Source organism: Schistocerca piceifrons, chromosome 10 (genome assembly GCF_021461385.2).
Source record: "Schistocerca piceifrons isolate TAMUIC-IGC-003096 chromosome 10, iqSchPice1.1, whole genome shotgun sequence".
In the NCBI taxonomy this organism is placed as follows: domain Eukaryota; kingdom Metazoa; phylum Arthropoda; class Insecta; order Orthoptera; family Acrididae; genus Schistocerca; species Schistocerca piceifrons.
The window spans coordinates 50,188,814-50,194,551 of record NC_060147.1 but is presented as its reverse complement, the minus strand read 5'-3'; the positions used below and the strand labels follow the sequence as shown (position 1 = coordinate 50,194,551).

At 50.8% G+C, this 5,738-nt stretch overlaps 1 pseudogene; it reads left to right on the top strand.

Annotated features, from left to right (window-relative positions):
* The first annotated feature begins 256 nt into the window (after positions 1-256).
* LOC124719247 lies at positions 257-374 on the top strand (annotated as a pseudogene).
* The last annotated feature ends 5,364 nt before the right edge of the window (positions 375-5,738 follow it).

The following is a 5,738-nucleotide window of genomic DNA, read 5'->3' as shown; positions in this document are numbered from 1 at the left end:
GTGTAAGGTGCGGTGTAACATGTCGGAATAACATGTTGCACTTGTAATAGCTCAGGCCGACGAAAGATGTTCGTGGAAACCGGAAACACTTGTTACGTGGGGATCCTATAGCACTGTGCAAACTTTGGCCTTCCGGCTCAGAACTTGGACATCTTCATGGGGTCTCCACCACACCTGAACCCCACTGTCTGCTCTTAACGACAGAACTTGGGACTCACTTGCCTGCGCCACGGTTTTCCATTTAGGGCTCAACTGAGCCAACGGCCTTGCCACAGTGGTAACACCAGTTCCCGTCAGATCACCGAAGTTAAGCGCTGTCGGGCTGGGCTAGCACTTGGATGGGTGACCATCCGGTCTGCCGAGCGCTGTTGGCAAGTGGGGTGCACTCAGCCCTTGTGAGGCAAACTGAGGAGCTACTTGACTGAGAAGCAATGGCTCCCCACACAGAAACCGACATACAGCCGGGAGACTGGTGTGCTGAACACATGCCCCTCCATATCCGCATCCAGTGACGCCTATGAGCTGAGGATGACACGGCAACTGAGCCAACAGCCTTGTCGCAGTGGTAACACTAGTTCCCGTGATATGCCGTCAGCAGAGACTTTCGAATCGGCTGTCTGCCACCGTAGCTCTGTAACGCCAAATTTCACTGCACTGTTCTGTTTTGCGCTCCACGCTGATTTCTGCAGTTATTTCAGGTTGTGTTGCTCGTCTCTTAGCACTGAAAACTCTATGCAGTTGCCACTGGTCTCAATCCGTTGCCCACAGTGGGAGGTAATGCCCTAAATCTGGTATTCTCGGTAAACTCTGGAAAGTGTGGATCTCTGATTATTGAGTTCCCAAATCATTTCTGAAATGGAATGTCCTACGCCTCTATCTGTAACCACTATTCCTCGTTCAAAGTCTGTTAATTCCAATTGTGCGGCTATACATCACAAACTGCCTCTTGGCTTCTGTCTCGGGTTCTTCGGCCGACGTTCGTCTGACGATTTTACTGACGTTTCGCCAGCACGAGTGGCTGGCATTGTCAAAGCTCCACCCTCCATTGCCGGTGGTGAACTGGAGCCGAGCTCGCGGCCGCAGACTGTATGTACCTTGCGCGCCAACGTCCGAGGGCTTCTCCGCGGTCATCTCTGGTGCGGTTCTCTTCTTGCTACCTGCGACGGTCGTTCACTGCAGTACGGGAAGCCAGGATCCGTTGACCTTAAGGCTTTCCTCTTTCTTGTTGAAGCTATTCTCGTGTTTTAGTATTTCTACAGCTTCTCTGAACAAGCGCGTGTGATAGTGCTTCTCTACAGCCAGAACTTCCGTGTCGGCGAATTTTAATGCGTGGTCGGTCTCTCTCAGTGCGTGCTCTGCCACGGCCGATTTCTCCACCTGCCCCAGCCTCCAATGTCGCTTATGTTCTTTGATCCTGGTGCTGATTGATCGTCCAGTCATTCTGATATAAACTTTTCCGCATGTGCATGGTATATAGTATATTCCGGACATTACGAGCGTATTAATCATGCCTCTTTTCTGGCACGGGTGGTGGTTTGATAGTTTATGCAGGTATCTGTCCGTGTGTGTCGATTTTCTAGGCACGCTGTGTCCCAGGTTTTCTCCATCCCTGCCTGCCGATAAGGGGAATGCAACCGTCGTAACGAAGACCGAAGATTACGATCAAAAGATCTGAGACCCATTAGATCTGACGACGTACCAGAAACTAAATGCAGATCCGACCCAGACGGAATGCGAATCGATTAATCAAGGCGTCTTCTCTGCCAGCAGACATACAGAGAAACCTGCGCAACACAGAAGCCCTACCTCCTCGGCTGTATGGATTACCCAAGATCGGTAAGAACAACGTTCCACTGAGACCGATTGTTAGCGCTGCTGGCTCACCGACGTACAAACTGGCAAAATACTTGGCCACTCTGCTCCAGCCACACGTGGGGAAATGGCTCTGAGCACTATGGGACCGCATGGCCACACCGGCTGGCCACATGGGGAAGACTGACACATACATAAAAGAGTCAGGGCATTCCATTGAGAAGCTGAACAAACTGAAAGTTGCATCAAACGACATCCTGGTCAACTTTGATATTGTTTCTTTGTGCCACTCAGTGAGCACATCGGCTCCATTTTCCCCGCAAGACATCACACAGCTCTTCCATGCATCTCTCACCACGAGCTATTTCACGTGGAATGGCGATTTCTACGAACAGCTGGAAGGCGTCGCCATGGGTAGTCCTCTCAGTCCAGTGGTGGCCAACTTCTTCATGGAACAATTCAAAGCACAGGCATTGGACTCGGCGACTTGCAAACGTAAGGTGTGGTACAGGTACGACGATGATACTTTCGTCGTGTAGAGCCACGGTGAAGAACAGCTCGCTGACTTGAACAGCCTCCACAAAAACATAAAATTTACCATGGAAGTAGAAAAGGACAACGAACTGCCATTTCTAGATGTGCTGGTCACAAGGGATGGAGAAAACCTGGGACACACGAAAGCCTTAATTTTGCGTACATCACAAACGTTTTCACATTAATCGCCTGAGTACAAATGAAAGCTGCTCCGACGCACTGTCCTTTCGTACCTCGTGCACAAAACACTTCTGCCATCTGTATGTGTGCATGTAGTTACCCCACGACTTTTGTAACGTTAGTGTACAGCTGACCAGCCGATGGCAGAATACACTGTAGAGCGCAACAGGGTGGGTTTCCACGGATATATACACTCCTGGAAATGGAAAACAGAACACATTGACACCGGTGTGTCAGACCCACCATACTTGCTCCGGACACCGCGAGAGAGCTGTACAAGCAATGATCACACGCACGGCACAGCGGACACACCAGGAACCGCGGTGTTGACCGTCGAATGGCGCCAGCTGCGCAGCATTTGTGCACCGCCGCCGTCAGTGTCAGCCAGTTTGCCGTGGCATACGGAGCTCCATCGCAGTCTTTAACACTGGTAGCATGCCGTGACAGCGTGGACGTGAACCGTATGTGCAGTTGACGGACTTTGAGCGAGGGCGTATAGTGGGCATGCGGGAGGCCGGGTGGACGTACCGCCGAATTGCTCAACACGTGGGGCGTGAGGTCTCCACAGTACATCTATGTTGTCGCCAGTGGTCGGCGGAAGGTGCACGTGCCCTTTGACCTGGGACCGGACTGCAGCGACGCACGGATGCACGCCAAGACCGTAGGATCCTACGCAGTGCCGTAGGGGACCGCACCGCCACTTCCCAGCACATTAGGGACACTGTTGCTCCTGGGGTATCGGCGAGGACCATTCGCAACCGTCTCCATGAAGCTGGGCTACGGTCCCGCACACCGTTAGGCCGTCTTCCGCTCACGCCCCAACATCGTGCAGCCCGCCTCCAGTGGTGTCGCGACAGGCGTGAATGGAGGGACGAATGGAGACGTGTCGTCTTCAGCGATGAGTCGCTTCTGCCTTGGTGCCAATGATGGTCGTATGCGTGTTTGGCGCCGTGCAGGTGAGCGCCACAATCAGGACTGCATACGACCGAGGCACACAGGGCCAACACCCGGCATCATGGTGTGGGGAGCGATCTCCTACACTGGCCGTACACCACTGGTGATCGTCGAGGGGACACTGAATAGTGCGCGGTACATCCAAACCGTCATCTAACCCATCGTTCTACCATTCCTAGACCGGCAAGGGAACTTGCTGTTCCAACAGTACAATGCACGTCCGCATGTATCCCGTGCCACCCAACGTGCTCTAGAAGGTGTAAGTCAACTACCCTGGCCAGCAAGATCTCCGGATCTGTCCCCCATTGAGCATGTTTGGGACTGGATGAAGCGTCGTCTCACGCGGTCTGCACGTCCAGCACGAACGCTGGTCCAACTGAGGCGCCAGGTGGAAATGGCATGGCAAGCGTTCCACAGGACTACATCCAGCATCTCTACGATCGTCTCCATGGGAGAATAGCAGCCTGCATTGCTGCGAAAGGTGGATACACACTGTACTAGTGCCGACATTGTGCATGCTCTGTTGCCTGTGTCTATGTGCCTGTGGTTCTGTCAGTGTAATCATGTGATGTATCTGACCCCAGGAATGTGTCAATAAAGTTTCCCCTTCCTGGGACAATGAATTCACTGTGTTCTTATTTCAATTTCCAGGAGTGTATATATATATATATATATATATTATATATATATATATATATATAGAGAGAGAGAGAGAGAGAGAGAGAGAGAGAGAGAGAGAGAGAGAGAGAGGGGGGGGGGGGGGAGAGGGGGAGGGAGAGAGGGGGGATGGAGAGAGGGGGGAGGGAGAGAGGGGGGAGGGAGAGAGGGGGGAGGGAGAGAGGGGGGTGAGTGGTGAGAGAGAGAGAGAGTGAGATGGAGAGACAGACAGAGAGAGAGAGAGAGAGGGAGGGAGGGCGGGGGAGAGAGAGAGGGGGGGGAGGAAGAGAGGGGAGAGAGGGGGGTGAGTGGTGAGTGAAAGAGGGTGCGATAGAGAGATGGAGAGAGAGAGAGAGAGAGAGAGAGATAGCGACCTACAGAACACGCAAGTGCACCCAAATACAACTCTAGACACAGGACTCGTACCATGTTGTCTTCTTTGTGAGCTCCCAGTTCTGCATATACAGAGTATCCCATCTATTTTGACCACCCTAAATAACTGTTTTTCCAGACGCAAATCACAAAACGTTTCAAGCAAATGATCGTTAGCCGTCAGGGGAACATCAGCATAATTGGCTTCGTTGTAGCTTTTCTTCTTACAAAGATATGAACAGTGGTATGACTTTCTGAAATGGCACCCTGTATTTTTTATTCAGTAATTCATTCCGTCTCTTAGAGACCTATTCAAAAATGTATCACAGCGTACCATTCACTGAAACACAACGTTATTAATTACATAACACAACACTGACGTTGACGTTTCCAGCACTTAGTGCAGCTACTTGGGGTAATGGAACACATCCATGTACTGGCGTTGACAGAGGACAAATGTAAACATAAGTAGAATGCACACCCATCATTCCGTTCAAATGGTTCAAATGGCTCTAAGCACTATCTGACTTAACATCTGTGGTCATCAGTTCCCTAGACTTAGAACTACTTAAACCTAACTAACCCTAAGGACACCACACACATCCATGCCTGAGGCAGGTTTCGAACCTGAGACTGTAGCAGCACCGCGGTTCTAGACTGAAGTGTCAGTCCGTCAACCATCGTCAGTTGAAGAGCTGAACGAGTAGAATGTACTCCAACGGAGAGAAGGTAGAAATGCTACTGATCTATGGGTAATGTACGTTAGCAGAACAGTAATTGCAATACTGTTTTCTTATGTACGGTTACATTTAGTACAGTGGTTTAGTCCTTTTAAATACTATTGTGCAGAGGAGGCATACAGCAAAGGCTGTCCTCCCTGCAAACTGCATCGACATAACGTCTCTTTTTATTGTTGTTGAAGGTAGGCGGAATGCTATGCAGACAGCGGAACTGTACATAGAGCGATATACTGCCAAGAATCCACCTTCCCGACAGACGTTTTCTCGTCTTACTGTGACGCTTCAGGAAACGGGAAGTTTCAACCCACAACAGCGCAATCGTCAAAGCACTCGCTCAGACGAAGCTGCCGAAGTTACAGTTCTCACTTCCGTTGCTATGAATCAATATGTGAGCACACGACAGCTTGAACACGAGACTGGTATTCCTAAGACCAGTGTACATCCTATTCTTACACGTCACCGGTTCCATTCTTGCCATGTACACCTACA